General features: G+C 40.1%; 1 protein-coding gene across 13 annotated transcripts in view; it reads right to left on the reverse strand.

Annotated features, from left to right (window-relative positions):
* The window catches only part of FOXP1 (forkhead box P1), a 518,592-nt gene that overhangs the window by 293,969 nt on the left and 202,957 nt on the right, over window positions 1-21,666 (reverse strand). For 9 of the 13 annotated variants that reach the window (XM_034777591.1, XM_034777590.1, XM_034777582.1 and 6 more), the window contains one exon: window positions 9,148-9,213. The gene's annotated coding sequence lies outside the window, so the exon portion shown is untranslated. Of the gene's footprint in view, window positions 1-9,147; window positions 9,214-16,229; window positions 16,346-21,666 lie in introns of those variants that run through there. The other 4 variants (XM_034777573.1, XM_034777572.1, XM_034777578.1 and 1 more) reach the window with 3 other exon arrangements.

Below are 21,666 nucleotides of genomic sequence, written 5' to 3' on the forward strand. Positions count from 1 at the left end.
TACTGACCCCAAATATGGTGCATGTAGATAGGAATTAGTTCTCCAATCCAGAATGGCTCACCATGCATTACAACTACCAGCACAAAATTAACACAAGTGCAGTGGTGCTGGAACAATTTTTATAGTGGGGGTGCTGAAAGCCACTGAACAAAACTGTAAACCCTCTATATGATGGAAACCACTTCAAGCCAGGGGGTGCTTCGGCACCCCCAGCACCGCTAGTTCCAGCACCTATGCATAAGTGGTGTACCTACTACCCATGTCCAACCACAGAGCAACGACTGGCATAAGAGGTTAAAGAGAGTCCAACAGCCTCCAATGAAGGAGTAAGAATGTGCTCTAACTTTTTGTCCATGGCCTTAAAAAAAAAAAAAAAAAAAAAAAAAAAAAACTCTTCCCTAAGCCAGGTGGGCTTGCTAGGGGGCAGGTCTACACTTAAAACACTGCATCAGAGCAGCTGTACCGCTATAGCACTTAAGTAAAGACGCTCCTACATCGATGGGAGAGTTTCTCCCGTCTGCATAGTTCATCCACCTCCCCAAGAGGCAGTAGCTATGTCAGCAAGAGAAGCTCACCCGTAAACATAGCACTGTCTACTGGAGGGTGGGGGGAAAGAGAATAGGTCGGTATAACTACATCGCTCAGGGTGTGGGTTTTTCACATCCCTGAGCAATGTAGTTATAAATATGTAGGTCCATAGCATAGACCTGGAGCTAGTTTTCCCTGCTGCATTTTGTCCATCTATGGCAGCCAATTGTGTCCTGAATAAAAAGTCCTACCTATCCCTGCAGGACACACCACCATAGAAGCAAAAATGTATTGCCTGGACTAATGCATCTAATATTATTTGTTTTTAATGACAGAATGGACTTTGGTTCACATCTTGTTGTTCATATGCCTATGTTCATCAGGTTCTCAGACACGTGACCAGTCAAGTAATACTAAATGAAGACCAATCATCTTTCTGGATTTTTGATACATGCAACCATCTCTGATCACTGCAAATAATTTGAAATGATGATGAGCCCATCAAAGAGTATGCATTTCAGTCTTAACATAGGTACTGAAAAGTAACAGTTTGGCTAAAGATCAGAATAATAGTTTCTCAATCTAGAGGCATATGCTAACCACCAAGCCACGACGCTTCATTGTGTGGTTAATATTACAGATTTGAAATGGGATGATGGTAAATTGTAAACCTGGAGTAATGCAAGCCACCACCTGGTAGATACTTGATAAGGGCTTAAATAAAATACATTAGAGAAATAGAAGAAAGACTGTAGAATTAAATAAAGAACTCACTAAATCTTGTCACCTTGTTCACTTGAGTAGCCCTGTTGAAGCCAAGAATGATTTGGCCCAAGAACAAAATATAGGAGGATCAGAACCTGTTATTTATTATCCTACAAACTGAGAGACATGTTTTCCTACTAGACCACTTGCAGCATTGTAATATATAACAGTAGTTTTCAACCTATGGTTCACAGATCCCTGGGGGTCCACAGACTATTTCCAAGATTTCCAAAGGGGTCTGCTCCTCCATTTGAAATTTTTAAGGGCCCATCAATGAGAAAAAGGTTGAAAACCACGGATATAGAGAGTAGTGGGGAGCGGGGTGGGCAGGAAGAGCCAAAAGTATACAAACAAAACATGTTCTCACAGTCCTCATGAGATCATTAATGCCAACAGATAATAGTTTAGAGAGAGAACTCCTCTGAGAAATCTTTGAAGTCTTCAATACAGCATTCCAACAGCTAATGCTAATGAGATTTGTTCAAAAAACTTTTAAAAACTATTCCAAGATGCCTTCATTTATTTTATGAATCTTCTTGATCAAATGGCTTCAGAAAAATCACAGTTCTACTCATTTCTAGACTAAACTCCTTATGAAACTAGGTTCGGATTTAAATTAGTATTTTGTTATCAGAGGAGTGCACTGAGTCTGAGCTTGTCCATCCGACAACATGCAGCTGTAACATAGCTTCTGTAACTACAGATTATAGAGATTCAAATAAACACCCTGAATTCCACAGCATCTTTCATCTGAGGATCTCAAGTACCTTACAATGACTAATTCTCACAATATGTCTAATGACATTTAGCAGGAGGTCTGTACACCCCATTTTAGAGATGGGCACACAAACCAGTCAAATTACTTGACCCAAGCTGCACAGAGAGCTAGCAGCAAATTTGAGAATAAAATCCAGGAGTATTAAATGCAATTTTCCTGTGCTAACCACTACAACACACTGGTCTCTGACTTTTCACATTAAGCAGTATAGTGTATATAGGCACCAACCCAAAAAGTGGCCATCCTAGCAGAGAGAGAGAGAGTGCGCGCGGCGCGCAAGAATCACTGGGAGGCTTCGTCGTGTAATGATCAGAGCAAAACCACTGGGAATCAAGACTCCTGGTTTCTATTTTCAGCTCTGCCACTGGATTTTCAGCCTGACCATAGTCATTTGACTTCTCTGTGCCTCGGTTTACTCATTTATAAATCTGTATGTACTAATACACGCATTCACTCGCTCGCTGTCACACACACACACACACACATATATGCACACAGGGGTATTGTATCTTTGCTGTTTCATAGAGTGCTTTGAGATCCTTAAGTGAAAGAAATTAAGCGCTAAAGTGAAGAATTACTCTTATAAATTCCAATATTTTTACTATCATAGTCACCACTGGTCCCTATTGTTCTGGGCATGGGTCTCTCCCCACCTGTGCAGCAGGTGGGAGCAATCACTTCCATAACTTCCTCCCCCCGGAGGGATTGGGGGAGCCACACACAGGAAAGGGGAGAACCAGGGCAATGAGTGTACTCGGCACATCATCTCCCCAAACCTGTTGCAACAAGAAGGAACCTTTGCAAAAGTTAGCATATTTTGAGGCTGTCTGAACTTTTGCACAGAGCCCTGATTATGGGAGCTCTGCAGACAGCTGCCAGCAGGGGAAAGCCGAAGAGGGATGTATGAAAGTGTCACTGTGCCATGCCTTTGTTACACATTCCGTCAGGGAGTGGCTCTCTCCTGACCAAACAAGCGGGTGGGAACTCTAAGAGAAATCTCTGGCATCCTACATGGGGGGTTATTTTCCATAAAGAAAAATGGTGTGGCCTATTTTATTATCCAGTGGAAAGAAAAACCTTTTGGCTCATCTTTATGCCACACTTAAGGGGACAGAAAAAAAGACAGCATTTACTGGTTCTGCCCTGTAGAGAAAAAAATATACAAGAGCAAGAACTGAGCTCAGACCCAAAGATTAATTTGTTGATTGTCTCACTGGATCCTGAATTACAAGCAGCTACAGTTTTGTTATCAATATTTAATCACCATTTAACTCTGCCATGCATTAAGAGTTGAAATTTTAAACTAAGTGTAACTTTGCAAAATCCTTTTGTGTTGATTTTTTCTCGTTAGGGGTTTTCTAAAGGATACTATCTCTGCTATCTTGAAAGTCCGCATGTACCTTTTGTTATCAATAATGTACAACTTTAGTAACATGTTTTTGCACTTTCCAATTTTGCAGCATGCAAGCTATTCCTGACTTACAATGCCCACTGAATTTGTTTGATTACCGAAAATGCCTTTATGTAACATTTAAACAAATGACTACTGCAGGAAAACTAGTACTATTGAGCATATTTCTCTATAAATACATTTCCCTCCCCCCCCTTAAAGGGGAAAAAAAAATCAATATTTTAACTCCGATTCTCACTTTGAAGAAAGCTGGCTCTGGTTTGTAAAGCAATTTAATTAGACATTATGATTAATAATGTTAAATAAAGGAGAATACAAACATTTGAATTGCGAAGGTTTAACCATCAAAACCCTTTACTATGTTTATTCAGTTATTTTTGTCATTGTGTGCATTCTTCAGAGCTCTCACAGAAAATATCTAGAGCAAAAAATCTACGGCATCACCCGTCTTCTCATCCGACTTTGTATGCCTGAGACCAGATTTCCATGCAGTTCTGGGAAGTAGAGCCCATACAACTGTTCTTGAAGAAGTGAAGAGCATTGCATTGTGAATGCACTGAGCCACTTTAACTACTAACACAGAAGATGGGATTCACCTGAAATACAGCAATCAAAAAGCTAAGCTCAATTTCAAATCAACCAAAAACCCTTCCCCCCTTCTTATTTCAGCGGCACCACGCTAGCTAGGACTCCGTGACCATTTCCATTACAAACTCCTCTTCCCATGTTTTATCATCTTTGCCATGTCAATTCCCACCACGTTGAAACTCGATCTGCAACTTGTCAGCCCAGGTGTCAATTGTTTTGTATTTATTTTATATTGTGTAAAAACAGAGACCAGTTCTGCTGCCACTGAAATCATCATGTAAAGTCATGCCATTGGCTTCAATGGAAGCAGGACAGGATCCATAATTGGCCATGGAATCAGGTACTGCACTTGTGCATGTATGTACTGTAGCTGATCACTGAAACAAACTACAAAGGGAAAAGCCAGTTACCTGTTCCCTAACTGGTGCTCTTTGAGATGTGTTGCCCATGTCCATTTCACATTAGCTGTGTGTGCTCGCCACATGTGCCGGGGCCAGAAATTTTTCCCTCAGCAGTATCCGAAGGCAAGCGGCTCTGGCACCCTCTGGAGAGGTGCCCACATGGTGCGGTATAAGGGGCACCGCTGGCTTCCCCGACCCTCCGTTCCTTCTTGACGGGAACTCCGACAGTGGGGAAGGAAGGTGGGTGATGGAATGGACATGAGCAACATCTCTCAAAGAACACCAGTTACGGAACAGGTAACTGTCTTTTCTTCTTCAAGGGCTTGCTCATGTCCATTCCGCATTAGGTGACTCCCAGCAGTTCCCGTGGAGGCGGGTAGGAGTTCACAGCTGCGCAGATTATAATGCAGCTCTGCCGAATCCAGCGTCGCCTCTGGACTGCTGGGTGATGGCATAATGAGACATGAATGTATGGCCCAAGGACCATGTCGCATCTCTACAGAGGTCCTGGATCGGGATGTGTGCCAGGAAGGCCGCAGAAGACACCTGTGCTCTAGATGAATGGGCCCTGATGATCGGTGGCAGCAGGACCTTTGCTAGCTCGTAACAGGTCTTTATGCAAGAGGTGATCCAGTTGGAAATCCTCTGCAAAGAAACCGGAAGGCCCTTCACCCTATCCGCTGTAGCAATGAAGAGCTGGGTTGATTTACGGAAAGGCTTGGTACGTGCCAAGTAAAAAGCCAAGGCCCTCCAGACGTCCAGACGCCTCTCCTCAGCAGTCCTGTGTGGCTTGGGACAGAACACTGGCAGGAATACATCCTGGTTCATGTGGAAGGAAGATATCACCTTCGACGGGAAGGCTGGCTGGAGCTGCAACTGGACTTTATCCTTATAAAACACTGTGTAAGGTGGTTCCAAGATCAAGCCCTTAATCTCTGAGACTCATCTTGCCGACATCCCCGCCACCAGGAAAACTACCTTCCGGGACAAGTAAGAAAGGGAGCAGGAGCCCAGCAGCTCGAAAGGCCGGACGGTGAGCCTGGAGAGGACCAGGTTAAGGTCCCACTGTGGGACACGGGCCCGAACCTGTGGGTAAAGCCTCTCGAGGCCCCTCAAGAACCTGACAGTCATGTCAGGAGAAAAGACCGTCTGACCTTGGATCAGCTGGTGGAACGCAAAGATGGCCGCAAGGTGCACTCTGATGGAAGAATGCACCAGTTGGTTCCTGCGCTGGTTCCTGAGCTGCAGTATGCACTGAAGAATGTGAGGGAGAATTACTGCGCTCTGACACCCAGTGGGAAAGCCTTGTCCACTTGGCCAGGTAAGTTAGTCTTGTGAATGGCTTCCTACTTCCCAGGAGGACCTGCTGGACCTCCTCCGAGCAGGTACACTCCTCCAGGTTCAACCACGGAGCATCCACTCCAAGAGGTGTAGGGACGTGAGGTTGGGGTGTAGGAGCCAACCGTGATTGTGTGACAGCAGGTCCAAACAGTAGGGAAGATGCCAGGGAGGGGCCACCGCCATGTTCATGAGCGTGTGGAACCAGTGCTGGCGAGGGGAAACGTGGACACTTCCGCAATGAGGTCTGTCAGGGCCTGAAACCTGACAAACAGCAGGAATGCTCTCGCCCAGGTCGATTCAAGCCTGGCCCCAATTAATTCTATCCTTTGAACTGGAACTAACATGGACTTTTTGTGGTTGACCAGTAGTCCCAAAGAGCAGTGACGTCACGTTGGACCTGAGCCTTGGAGTTGCCTTTGACCAGCCAATCATCGAGGTATGGGTAAATCTGGATGCCCTGACGCCTGTAAGAGCCCCTGAACCTCCTGCTCGAGAAGACTCCCTGAGAAGGGTCCCTGAAGTTGATGAAGGCCCACCTCTGTGTCCAGGCTTCCAGGCAAGGAACAGGGTGGGCTGCATCACTCGACATGAGCCGAGGCCCGACTTCCCGACGGGAGAGATGAGCTACCTGGCGTGGGTCTTAGCTCACCCCAGCCCTGTCCTTCCCCTTGCGGGGAATAGGAGACCATCCTCCACCGGTCTTCAACTTCTTGGCCGAAGCCATGGACGGGGATCGGTGCCGGCTTGTTGATGGCGCAGCACTATGCACCGATGCCGTGGCGCTGGGTGCTGAATCGGACCTTTGCTCCGGGGCTAGAGGGAGCGCCGACTCCATCAGGAGCGCTCCGAGTCTGATCTCAAGCTCTTAGTCCTAGGTTTAAAGGACTTACAGATTTGACACTTATCACTTATGTGGCCTTCACCAAGGCACCTTAGACAGCTACTATGTAGATCGCTCACGGGCATGGGCCGTTTACAGCAATCGCAGGGGTTAAAGCCTGGGACTAACAAAACTCTAAACTACTGCTCAGGGCTAACTAACTCAACTACTAACTATGTATACTAACTTTACAAGAACTCTAGTTCGTACAAATGAAGCCTAAGCAATGCTAGTAAGAGCAGCGAACGTTCCATGCACCGTCACTAGTGGCAAGAAGGAACTGAGGGTCGGGGAAGCCAGTGGTGCTCCTTATACTGCACCATGTGGGCGTCACTCCAGAGGGCAACAGAGCTGTTCTCCTACAGATACTGCTGAGAGAAAAACTTCCAGCACCGATGCATGTGGCGAGCACACTCACCTAATGTGGAATAGATATGAGCAAGCACTCAAAGAAGAAGTGGTAGATTCTCCAAGAGGTCTTCAAATCAAGTCTAGATGCTTTTCCGGAAGATGTGTAACAACAAGTTGTGCTTTAGTCAAAACACAAGTTACTGGGCTTAATACATGGGGGAACTGGATTAAATGTGATATGCAGGTCAGACTAGATGATTTAATGGTCCCTTCTGGCCTTATACATTGTGATTCTTACTCATTGAAGCTACTTAGCGTTACATGATGTTTGCAAGAGGACAAGCCCAAGCATGTGTTGTGCCATGGCTACTGTAATACAAAGTATCTTTGCTTTTGCAGAGATGTAGGTCAGAAACTTCAGGTTAGTTTAAAACATTGCTTTGTACTGCAAATAGTATTCCTAAACTCACATAGGTCACGTAATATGATGTCCACATATTGCAGCATAAGCTCTTCTTTACAAGCATACTGTAAAGCATGAGGGGGTTTGATGTATCCCAGTGTGCAAAGATTTTCGTTATGCATCAGGCCAATTTAAAATCAAACCCAAAGAAGAAACAAAACAGCTCTATTCCTTGGACTGTGAGCTTCTCAGGGCAGGGTCTGCCCTGATCAAATGTCTGAAAAATACCTAAGACATCCTAGGCACCCCTTAAGCAAACAATAATAACATCCACATTCCAAGGGAAGGCATACCGTGTTGCTGACATAAACCACAGGAACAGCCATAGATTGCAATATTCGCTTGAACTCCATGAATTTCATCCTGCCTGAATAGATTTTTTTTTTTTTTTTTTTGGCAACAAAGAGCTAAAGAACACATTATCCATAAATCTATTTTAATTTGAAACAGAAGAGAACGCGTCGAGATTTTTTCCTTAACATGTATTTTAATAAATAAATAAATAAATAAATAAATAATGAAAATAGCTCTAATTCTTTGATACATTTAATCATTCTGTAAAATTCTAAATTTAAAATGAAATCATCATTTTATATTCAAAGAAGGTCAAGAGAACAGCACTGACATCACAGCGAACGGCAGCCACCGTTTAACGGTTACATCAGTGTGGCTTGTTGCTATGGTGCTTAACCGACTATTAATTTCTGAAAGAAGGTGATTATAAAGCAGCCATATGAACCTCAGTCAGATGACACCACTTCAATACCAAACACTGACATGTGTTACTCCTGTCTTCTGCAAGTTAATTTTATGAATCACTACTTTTGTGATGTTAATATTCCTTTCTAACTTTAAACTTACAGAACTCAACAAAAAGAAAGGCAAGGAGTTAAGGAAGAAGTAAAGGATTTTCATATTGTTTTTAAAAAAAGAATGCTTTCAGGGAGCTGATTTTTTTTTTTTTGTTTTGGTTTGGTTTTGCTATGCCCCAAAAGACCAAAAAGCATGTATTTCAACTGTTACAAGAATAAGAAGTAGTAACCAGATTAAGAGCCAAATTCTGCTCTTACACTGCTGTGTTAGCCCGAATCAAAGCAACCATAATACCAATTTGACCATCCCTCGGGATTCATCTTATGTTATTGAATCTTCAGCTGGCTAGGAGACTGAAGCAACTCTGACACCCCTCAGAGGAGTGGGGAGGAGTGGGGCATCTTTGAGAGAAAGAGGGCATGACATGATTCCCAGCTGCAAGGAGAGCCAGTTGGATAATAGAGAGCCAACATAAATTAGAGAAGATTACTCTCATATAGACCGAGGACAAGATTGGTGGCCAAATGGCCCCAGAGGCAGCTGGGTGTGAGCCAAAAGGGCCACCTATGTGTTTTTCCCTACGTTTCAACTGAGGGTCTAACCCATTGGCTTAGTTGGAGATGAACACGGTTTAAAAGTTAGGGCAGAATATGGTTAGAAAAACTTTGTTAGAGCCCAATCCTACAGTCCTTACTCACGCAAGTATTCCCGTTTAAATGCAGGGGCTACTTCCGCAAGTAAGGAATAGTCATGGGTTTTGCAGGATTGGGCCCATATATAGGCAGGTCAGTCTATACAAATTAAGTGCAAAATGGTATTTGTATTTACCTACTTTAGTTGCTTCTGCAAAGCAATCTTCAGTTACAGCCACCCAAAAAGGTCACTCTTCTTACCCTGGAGACAAAGAGGATACCACAATGTCATTGGCAGATCAGTACTAGCGACAACATCTGAAGCATTGTCATTGTTACCACATTAGCAAGTACAAACATAAATAAAACAACAAATGAATTCAATTGTGTTTAATGGTGAATGACTTTCAGAGAGAGTTAATAAAAACAATAAAGTCACAGGACTGCTGCTTATCAGTACCAGCCAGCGTGAGGCTCTTCGGTTCAACAAGAACAATGTGGTGTTTGGGGGGCAGGGAAGGGAGGGAGAGGAAAAAAATCCCTGAAGATGAGACATCTTTGTTCTCTACCATAAACTTTCTTAATCTTGATGTCTATCAATTTAGTTTCACTTTGAATAATATATGACTCACGTCCTTTGTTTCAGAACCCAGACTTGCTTGAATAGGTCTCTGCTTAGTTAATTTTTTTGTGTGTGTTTGTAACCCCTGTAATTCTATTTATGTACTCTCTCTGCCCCTCCCCTCCCCTTTCCAAAAGATACAGTTCTAGAGCAGATGCATCTTTCATGCTTAATTCAGAAAGTATTTTACTTGTATTTGGGGTGTTTGTGTCCTCTTTTTACACCAAGTGCAGAGGGTTAAGAAGAAAAATGGGTGTCAGTAAAAAATAGAGCAGAAAGGAAAAACAACAGCAAGTGTGTTACAACGTACATCGCTGCATCTTGTGTACTCTCTCTTATGCAAAACACTATGTAATCCTTTAAGAAACATGACAATCTGCCACTTTCTGTTCATGTAATTGGGATCAACATATGGTGCAAGAGAAAAGAAAAACATTTGTTTATTAATTTAGATCAAGTTACTAACAGTGTTTAGAATTAATTCCATGTCAATTGACCAAAAGCGTTAACAGAATAAAAACTAACAATTTCACTGAACTGTTGATTTTCTAAACAGTGTGCCGAAGAACACACAAAATCTAATATGTTAATTCAGTAGAGACAGACAAATATGCAAGCATTTGCTGATCTACACAATAAAACATGAAACAGAAACTCAACGAAATTTTGGTGTGTGAAATAATAAGGCTGCATAAAACTTGGTTTCACAAAATTCACACAGTAAAGGTGGGGTCTCTGGGAAGTGTTTATGAAACTGATCAACTGACAGAGTATGCCATTTCCAGGATCTGGTGCAGCTTTTTGCCATCCATTTCACTCTGGGGTAAAAAATCAGAATTTTCACCAAAGCCTTTCAGAAGGAAATTCACTTATTTACCATTTATTTTGCAAAGACAGAATTTTCATAATTACATGTCACCTTTTCACCTCTGAAAAATGGCATTTTTAGTAAGACAAAAATGTTTAAAATCAAGATGAAAATGGAAAGTACTGTATTTTGATTTTTTGCTAATTTGCAAAAATTAGAAGATTTTTGAATACATGTCTAATGAGAAGTTTGACATAGTTCTAATAATAAAATATTGGAGACTAAGGTCCAAGACTTATAAGTGCTTGCAAGCAGTCCCACTGGCTTCAATGGGATTACTTCTGTAAGTAAAGATTTTCTAGATTGAGGCCTGAAAAGACAGGCACAATACTACTGTATAATAGGCAGATCTCACTTTCACTACACTATGTAAAACATCAAAACCTTGCAAGTAAAATACATGAACGCTGACATACTACTTACTGTTAGAGTCACAGCAATAAAGGTTTTTATTCCACTTTGCTGTAAATGTGATCTTGATCTAGGGTGACCAGATAGAAAATGTGAAAAATCAGGACGGGGTAGGGGGTAATAGGCGCCTATATAAGAAAAAGCCCCGAATATCAGGACTGTCCCTATAAAATCGGGACATCTGGTCACCCTATAAAATCGGGACATCTGATCACCCTATCTTGATCAGGTTCTTTAAATCTATTTTCCATGTTTATCAGTTCTATTGTATCTATTTTCTGGATGGTTCAGGCAAACCTGTGGTATTACACTTTGCAACACAGAATAGACTTGCAGGATACAAGTAGACCATATTAAAATTGAATTTTTAAAAAACCAAAGTAGCTGAACATGACTACTTCGAATAAAGTTCTCTCTTGGTAACGTCTCAAATCCTATATAACATTTGCCTATTTTTCTAAACACCTGTGGAGCATATTCAGTACACAGCTACAAAAAACCCCCCAAACTAGTGTTTGCTCAAGGGAGGCGAGCATGGTCTAGCAACTTGAACACAGGGCTAGAAGCAAAGATGATTATTTCAGTTCTACCAGGGAATCACTCACTGACTGGGTATGTGATCTTGGGCTTAGGTCTACGTTTTCCAAAAAACACAAGTTTGAGCTGCCTGAGAACCCCAAAACTTTGACATGCAAATTTAGGCCCCTATCCTGCAAACATCTGTACACATGAGTAACTTTATGTATGCTGGTAGTCTGACTGACTTTAATGGCACTGCAGACATGAGTAAGTTACTAACAAGTGTAAGTATTTGCAGGATGGGGATTTTAGTAGACATGATTGAAATGTTTGGCCTTAACCACTCTGCGTCTCAGTGTATCCACCGGTGAGACGGGGAGAATGCAGGAAATGCCTATCTTTGCAATGCACTTGGAGATCTTTGGCTAAAAGTTATTTTTACGGTCATTTGTTAAAGCAGGACTGTTTGGGGGAGCAGATTGTCATTTAAAAAAAAAAATACAGTGCCGGCAATGATTCTCAATGGATTAAGAGCCTGATCCAGTGCCTACTAATGTCAGCGGAGAGCCTCCCATTGATTTCAGTGGGACTTGGATTGGGTTCTGACTAGTCACACTGGCCCTGAGTCTGCTCCCACTGAAGTCAAAATAAGCTTTGCCATTGAGCTCACAGTAGGATTGTACCCTACTAGCTTCATCCTGCAACCTTTACTCACGTGGGTAGTTTCTTCAGTGGGACTAATCGTATCCGTAAGAGCGAGTTGTGTGAGTGCTGCAAGGGCCCAAATTGTGAGTGATGATTATAAAGCTATATTCAATCAATAATCTAAATCAGACATTGAAATCGAGGGGCCTGGGGAGGAAGATTGTACTAATTATACAGTAGTACTTTATAGTACTAGAGCATGTGTGAGGCATTATACAGAAGCCAAAATGTGATGAACAAAGTCCCTCCTCCCTCACATACTGGCTCCCTTGAGTAACTTTACACAGGTGAGTAGTACCTCAATGAGACTTCTCACTTGCAGAAAGTTGCTTACAGGCATAAGTGTTTGCAGGATCAGGGCCAACATCCCTGCCTTGAAGAGCCTACAAGGGATAAATACGATTAGAAACCAAAACCTCTGGGGAAAAACTCCATTTCAATACCTAGAAAGCAGTCACTCTTTTTAAGACAGTTTCAGAAATCTGATTTAGTATTTATTGATGGATTGATTTTTGTTAGCGACAACTTTGGTTTCACAACTGAATATATTAACTGAACATTTCTGTTTTAATTATTTACTGCAAGGCTTCCTGGAAGCACTGAAATATAAACACCTCAGAACCACAATTGGCATTTTTTAAATTGTGAGGTCCAATAATGGAATAATACAGACTATATTTTTCTTTCAAATCTAACCAAGTTATAGTTAAGTCTAGACAACTAGGCTGATATTTGCCTTCATTATCTGTTATCTTTATGATTTTATTTTGTTTTGGAGTGTGGGGGGGGGAGCTTAGTTTGAAAAAAAAATTAAGGGCTGCACAGAAGCCAAACATGAATTAATGTACTTTTATATCCTATTTTGTTTATAGTTCAACTTTTTTTTAAATTTAGAGAATCTGATGTGCATAATGATTTTGCTAAACAATGACTAGTAACGAGGTGCTCATAGGCCTTCATCAGAAATGGCCTCTTAAACCAGAGTTGAAGTCTGAGAACCTAAAAAATTTAAAAAATTGAATAACTTAAAGACTACAATATAGAAGTGGTTCCACAATAGTTATCAGGATGGTGATTTTTTTTATGCTGCGATATATATTGACTGTTATGAGATACTATAGGCGCCATATTCTGATCCAGGTGTCATTATTACCTATTTGGAAAGTGAAATGTAGGTGGAAATGCAAAGTGTGGAAGGCAGGGTGCGTTTATTCACCTGGTCTTTGAAGAAGGGTAGATGGATTGTGCCACAGGCAAATGCATAGTGTTTGTATTTGCTGATGTGCTGCTGTTTGGTGGAAGAAGTGAGCTGCTCATATTGCACTTTGAGCATCCAGCAAATTATTAAAAATCAAAGCCCACATGTGGGCACTTTTTATTTATTCTAAAATTGAAATAAAATAAATATCATGAGGATAAAGCTAAGCCCTGAAAATTTCCTCCATTTAAAATAATAATATTACATTTCATTTCTATCACAATGGTGGAAAAGAAACACTCAGTTTTGACCAACATCCCTATACTAATCGCAATTCATGTAATTTTTTTTAAATCAATCATATATAATACAAGTACAGCTAACAGGCAAGTTAAGTACACATTGCTTACTGTACAAAATTTGAACTATGGCCATAAGTCTAGCATCTTTCACTGACAGACTGGTTATTTGACTCGTATAAATTACTTAACATAAGAGAGCTACTAGCCCTTTTTGGTTTCTTCAGACTTAAGGACCATAACATGTTCCCAGAAAGTATCAAACCTGTCAAATGTCCAATCAAATGATAAGAGAACATCTTACAGAATGTTGAGAGAGCAAAATGATCAAACCTTACAGTGCATTTTAGCCTTGCAACATCTTCACGGTTTCTTAAAATGACTCTTCATACATTAGTTAATGCCAATCATTAACCATTTTGAGGCTGTATTATAAGTCTCATCTTGAAACTTGACCTCACATATAACTGAAGTAGTCATATGAAAGATTCCTCCCCAATCACTGTGGAACAGCCACTGAATCTGTAGTCTTACAGTGTTACTCTGGCAACATTTAAAGACAAAAAAGTGTTACTTTCAGTACCCACAACTGTGAACTCTACCTTTCAAAACTACACACTTCTGAACCCAAAATTCTGAACACACTTCCACAACCCACTAGTGCGTGGTGCACTCCTTTTGCGACTTGTGTGCTATTGATTATTTTATTTACTCATTTTTGGTTTAACAGAAATGAACCTTCTAGCTTTCTTGGCTTCAAACATAATATACATATCCACATTTTACAAATGCTCCATTGCGTGATATTTTGCTCTTCACAGCGTCCATTCTTTTGAACCGTCTGTGCTAGTATCTTTCAGATTCTTGTGAACTTACATTTTGAATCTTTTTTTCATGTGAGACAGATAGCACTAGTCTAAACTGTTATCCCTCCCCCCTCTCTCTCTCTCTCTCATACGTAAAAGTCTTCAGCCTGCCAAGAAATCAGCAATGCAGAAGCCTGCCCATCTTTACAGGGGAAAAAAAGCTACTCTCTCTTACCTTACAACAAAGTGATATCCTTGGTCATGGTCATGTGAAAATATTTTTGAGGTATCCTTTAACAGCCTTTAAATATTGAAGCCTAAAAACAATATTTGCTGTTTTACCTTTGAAGCTTTAACAAAAGCTTTGTTTTAGCATTTACCTTAGTGTGCAATAAGAGTTAATAATCAAATCCATCCCAACCCCCACAAATGTTAAACAAAAAGATAAAAGAAATGCAAATAGCTATTGTCATGGAAAGTTAAAGTACCTGTCTGTATTTTTAAGTGAAAACTATTATCTCTATCAATCAAAATTTAAGAATACAATAGCGCTAATCACACAAGGTGCTTTGACTGAGGTACTTTTCCTCATAAAAAGTTTTTTTTTAAACCAGAGTATAAAAGTAATATACTTACAATTAGATATGGTATTTGTAATTTTGTTATTAAAAACCCTCACCAGTCTTATTGTTAACAAATGCTTCTGAGTCTGTAGGCTGATTTGCACCCAAGAAGACCAAAGTCCCTACATATTTTAATAAGATTGATGAAATTTTATTCAGATGCTCACATTTTCCAACATGTGGTGGAACAGCACACTCTTCTGTTTGAGACGAGTTACTCAAATGAAGGAAATAGTTAATTGGTAACCAAAACTGCTACTGGCCTTGATACACATTTTCCACATTTCTCCAAATACTCTATGTATTACAACACTCTGCTTTGAAGATGTGCCCTTTGTCATTTTTTTCTTTGTTTTTGGTATAAATTTTCTCTCATTTGACTCTGAAAAGGAAACTGACATTCTATTACTATTAAAGCATGCACTGTATATACAGTAGAATGCACTGTACAAGCACACTGCACGGATTTTCTAGAAAGTCATTTTTAAAACTAATTTGTTCAGACTGAATCAGAAACGGAGCTGTAGAGTTAATAAGTACGAGAGCAAGCGACAGTAATTACATCTATATTAAAAGAGCTGGAGATTAAAATGCCTATAGTAAACAGTTAACCTAGGATGCCATTATGCAAACTGTTCTCTTGGAAGGATGTCTCCCACACTGAGCAGCAATAGGACTGTCATTTTTCCCCCTGCAATATCAGGTTCCCTACTCTACAGTCCTGGTACTCTGCATCATGGCTAACATCTCTAGTGTGCTATTAATATCAATGAAGAGACTATTCAATTTCCACAAAGAAAAACCTTCCTATTACAGCACAGACATTCTGGTGAGGACCCTTGCTTGGGAGACAATAAAGACAAGAGTTTCTTGCTGCTTTTACAGTTGTGTTGCACATTGTTTGAAAGCTTTCGGCAAACAATGGAAGCATTATCTTCAGGATAGTTACAAAACAGGATTTGTTAGTACAAAGAATAAAGCTAAACTCTTTTCCCCCAGCCCCCCTCCCCAAAAAAACCTGTCTATTGCAATACAGTATTTAGCTCTACGTTCAAAGGTACACTCCAGAAGCACCTGTATTCTTGATCTAATTCACTGCAATAAACGACCTCAGCTGACCAGGACTGCTTTAAGGAGGACTGGACAATAAATAATATCAAGCATTTTGTGCATTTATAAAGAGGAAGAGAAACAAAAGTATCATATTTTAATCAAGTACAAACTTACCCATTAATGAGAAGGAGCAAGGCTTTGAGCTGGACAATAATTCCCAACCAACTGCAGAAAGTTGAGAGTTTGAAAACACGAAAGCACTTTAACTATCCAGGCTTTCTGTGCTTCAATTCTGGCTGCAGTGTAAGGAAGCAGGACTGAAGGTATGTGGTCTAAACACAACAAAAGCCACTGCCTTACTCTAGATTAAATATGCAGGAAGAGGCCCCTTTGCATAAACACAAACACTCAGCAAATGAGTAACTGGCTCAAATCAGACGCCTGCTGTGCATTCTACCTGTCCTGATCTCTGACAAGCTACACAGCCTGTTTAAGGGGATAGTAGCTAAAAAAGCACACAGCTAAATTCTGTGCTCACATAATACTAAATTATAACAGCAATAATCAATATGAATCATATTAATTTCTAATCTCGGAACTGTTCTGGCAAAATAAAATAAAATAAATTATTTGTCAGCCCCACATTGGCTTTACCACATACCCCACCAAAACAGAAACAGACCAAAACACCACCTGAAAATTCATTTTCACTCCTAATAAAAATTCATTAGAATTCCAGTCCATTCTTTTCCTAAAAGGGGACTTAAAATTAATAGGGAACAGTCACTGTTGAGTTATAACATAAAATCTGAATTTCGACGATCTGTGCTGTCCCTCTATTTTCTGTTTTGTACATAAAAGACATTTCACATACAAAGTATAGTTTTAATTATTATAAGTTTAATACACTCCTGTTTACTAGTTACGTGGGGGAAAGGAAGAAATTTCTGAAGATTTTTTTTTAAATGTCATTTCTAAAATAGTCCTCATAAAAGTATCTCAAAAATATATTTACTTCCAAAAACAACTAAAATTACTAAAGACCATGTTTCCCACCGAACACCCCTAAGCATTTATTATTGCAATTAAATATACATAACGTAATGCCACAATGTATTCTCATTTCCAGAGAAAATAAATATGTTCTAGTCGCATTCATCCTCATACCCCAAGAATAGAATCAGAAAGCAAAATTTTTAAGCAATTGGAATTCACTAGTGTCCCTTCTTAACTTAAGGAGTCAAATCACATTGACCTTTTATTGTAAGTCCTAGCTACATGTTGGTTTTAGTAATTTAATTATTTTTTAATAACTTGCAGTATTAAACGATTGCTATTGAAACATAAATAAGATTATACTCCCCTGCCTTCTTTTCTAATGCTGCAGCCTACAGGGTGATATGTACTGTACACTACTGCCCTATGTTCCCTACCTAAATTTCATTCTGAAAGATCACTTACACAAAAAAGAGGATTTGGGCTTAAAAAGAGGCACCATATATTCGCTTGGATTCCAAAGCATGCAGCACGGCTGATTTGGTAAGATATTGGATTCCACTAACGATTCTAGTGAGGAACAAGCACTTTTCATTTGACTAACCTATTTTATTACCCTTCCTTGCACTCCTGTAGCATGAGGGGAGGAGGGAAGAGACAGTTTTTACTTTCCCCTTGCATAAATTCACGATCAGAGCAAAAAGAAAAATAAAATTACTATCGTGAGCCAGTAAAGTCTAACAGGATAAAAAAATCCTCCATGAAGGGATCCCACAAGAAATTTTAGAACCCCTATATTGTTCACTATTTTTGCATTGAAATGACCTTCCAAATAAGGTGTTAGATAATACGGTTCACACAGACGATAGTGATCTAACCTTGATGCAAATAAACCATAGAACAAAATTTAATCAGTATATCACTGTGTAAAAGCCTTTGTCCATCCCAATGGAGCTTCTAATGACTGTTTTGGCAGTTCTGGCTGGTAGTTATGCCTCCCTGCTCATATATATCTCATACTGGTTGAGCAGGCTAATGGAACTGCTGTTAGTGGAATCCAATATTAATGCTCTGTATCGTGCAAAACTAGATGCAACTGAATATATTATACAATTATAGGTAGTATCTAATTCCATAAGTATTAGATACTGGACTCTAAATTAATATTTTAATAAGGAAAGTGAAATAAATACCACATTTCAGGTAAGGTGTCTATGCATTCTGGATCTGCCAGCCTTCCTGATGTAAGACTGCTCTATACTGAAGCAAACAGAAAAGACATAAGACTCTGACAAAAATCTGTAGGCAAGCTTTAGATGCTGAGTGACACATACTGATGCACAGAGTCAAAGATGTCATCTTCATGCAAGCTCCACTAACTATAAGCTTGAGAGAAAATGAAGCAAAAAAAAAAAAAAAAAAAAAGTGTGTGTGGGGTGGAGGGAATGGAGTAAGACCTCCAGAAAATAAACAGGGTGTACAGTTTCAAAGGCTACAGACACAGACATTTCATTGTTCAAGCCAATTATCAGTGGAAAATAATAACAACAGATGGATTCAGAGTCACTGACTTTTCATATGCACTTCATCTCTGCACAACAGATGATGAAATGCGAGAGCTATCTCAAAAAGGCAAAACATCTTTCAGTAAAAGAACTCTATACTCCAGATGGGGACCTTCTAAGGCAGCTGATTATCTTCTTATAATGTTGTAAGATAGACTTACTAAAACATTTCAAGAACTGATCAGATAGGATGAGTACAATGGCATCATTATTAGAAGTAGTCTCTTCAGACTTGTGACTAAAAACAGTCAGAAATTTCAATAAGGTTAGAACTGTATGTTTCTTGTTTTCACATCAAGTACTCTTGGTTCCAAATAAAGGGCCCGATCCCATAGTTTCCAGGCTGGGAAGGAATTCAATGAGACTTCTGCCTGAGCAGAATAGTGCAGGATTGGGCCCACCACTCAGGAGTCTGTGTACAGCAAAGATAAAACTATCTCCTAATAAACACAGGTACTACTCACGTGAATAAGGTGGACTTCTACCAGTGTGCTCCTCACTCACAGAAAAGAAAAGATTTAAAATTATTTTGATAGTTTCCAATGTAATTATTAAACATATAGGGACCTGATTCTTTGCCTATGTACTTATAGTGAAGTAAATCATGAATAAACCCAACTAAGTCAATGGAATTACACTGGCATATAACTGGTGTGGCAGAAGCATCAGGCCTGTAGATTGTAAATCTTACTTAAGAAACCTCTTAAAACAAGTCATCTTTTATGGGAAATAAAGCATAATTTGCTTTCAAAGGGAAATAACAAATATATGTAAATTTTGGTGGTTCCGGTGATAAGCAGTTCCAACAAATGTCACATAAACATCCAGTTAAGAACCACCTACCTATCATAACCATCTCCCACTCAACCTGAATACCACAAAGTATGTGTTTTTGATAACATGAATCAGGTACACCACAATTTCAAAACCTAAAATAAGTAATGGAAACATTAGCTCATTAATCTTTAAGACAACATTTCTTTATTGCAAGAACACTACATAACTAGTAGATTTAAAAAAAAATTAGTTTGCCCTTTCTGCAGTTCATTCTCCAAAACACACAAGGAAAATCAATATTCCAAAGGGTGCTGGGTGCGGAACACACACACACAAACACAAAACCTGCCCCTATTGCTAACTTATTTCAGAAGTCAAAAACTATTTTTAAGCACAATTCTGTTGACTCAACAAATTTAAAATCATGTAAAGGAGGGAATGGAAGTGAAAAAGCACAGTATTCCCCATCTTTGCAATGCACTTTTTCAAAAGTATATTCAGAGGGGAACACACAAGCACAGAGAAAATTTTGCCTAAGGCAAAATTCTGCAACTGCTTTAAGAAGCAAACAAGTACACAAAAGATGTGTAATACAACCATCTGGCTCTGCTCATGCTATATCAATAATCTCCAAAGTTTATCCCCACCTCCTTAACCAGCCCACACTGATGCCACAAAACCAAATGGCATCACTTATGCTTCCTGCCCATCACATTTTAAAATGGTATTTAATATGCCTACAGTACATTTTTGCATTTAATCAATTTCATAAAGGAAAAAATATTATAGCTTCTCGCGTTATTAGTTCTGCTTTTTCTACTTATTGGGAGCTGCAAAACCACCAAGAAAGTCCTTGTGGTAAAGGCACTCTCATATCAAACACACTGTGTCAGGTATCTGGATAACGTACTGGTCAAAATTTCAATCTCATCTCTTCTCTAGTTTTGCGTCACAGAGTGAAAATCAAGAGGGTGAAGAAGGTTGCGCCCAACAAATCACCTGCTCAAGAAATATGGGTACACCTTTACCCTGATATAACGCGACCCGATATAACACGAATTTGGCTATAACATGGTAAAGCAGCGCTCCGTGGGGGAAGGGGCACTGCACGCTCTGGTGGATCAAAGCAAGTTCGATATAACGCGGTTTCACCTATAACGTGGTAAGGTAAGATTTTTTGGCTCCCTAGGACAACGTTATATCGGGGTAGAGGTGTATGTTGTATCTGATTTTGGATTGGATTCTGGATTTTGTCTCCAAATGGGATGTGAGAGAAGAAAATGTGGGGAAAGGAAACTAAATATTATTCACATTTTTCCATCTAGGATTTCAAATATTTGCACCAACTATTTTAAACTGCCCACAGTCAAGGAATCAGCTTGCTGTATGCCATTGCAGAAATTAATATTTACCTGTAGAGGTGTGAGGAGAGAAGACTGAAACATCACAGTACAAGTTTTTCCCTTCCTGATGGGCGGGCATAGGCACATCTTACATTACTTACTAGATAGAATGGATCCCAGAAAGCAGCACAGTAGCATGTGCACAGCACTGGGTGAAGATACCCTCTCAAGACAGTAAAGGTAAAAAATGGGTTTAAAAAAGAAAAAAGTATAGCACCACAAGCTCATAAAGGAGGGTTCCTCTCTGACTGTACTCTCCCGATGTTCTGCTCATTATCCTGTCCCAGACATCTGATACAGGCCATCAACATGCTGGGCTTTTTCACCGATGACATTCATATCATGTATTATGAAGCCTCCTCTTACACAACTTGCCACAACATAGGAAAAGGTTGTGTGTTCTCGCAAACATGGCCCCCACACAACACAGAGTCGCTCACACACTCCCATTTGCCAGCCTCCTCTGTCCATCCTCACAAAGCACTGATCTTTCTGTGCATACCACAACATGCCCAGCTAAAACCCACTTCAGTAAAAGAATTGTTTGAGCATGGCTGGTGTGGTTTCAACTATATGTTCAATATCTCCTGAATCTACTGGGAAGAGGGATAAAAGATGCAAATGTTTGATAGCTGGAACAAGTGCTTTGGTGGCCGAACAAGCCCTATCATGAATACAAGCAACAGCCATCTCTCCTAAACGCAACTCCTGAGAGGCGTCTAGCACCCCCAACTCCCACTGAGGAGCATGGGAGTTGAAGGCATTCAGCAATTTACAATTGAATTCAGTGTCGCTCAGGCCCATTAAGAAGAGGACGTGGATGGAGGTAGAAACAGTACACAGCGCATTTCGTGCGCAACGTGGTTGCTG

Source organism: Trachemys scripta, chromosome 7 (genome assembly GCF_013100865.1).
Source record: "Trachemys scripta elegans isolate TJP31775 chromosome 7, CAS_Tse_1.0, whole genome shotgun sequence".
In the NCBI taxonomy this organism is placed as follows: domain Eukaryota; kingdom Metazoa; phylum Chordata; order Testudines; family Emydidae; genus Trachemys; species Trachemys scripta.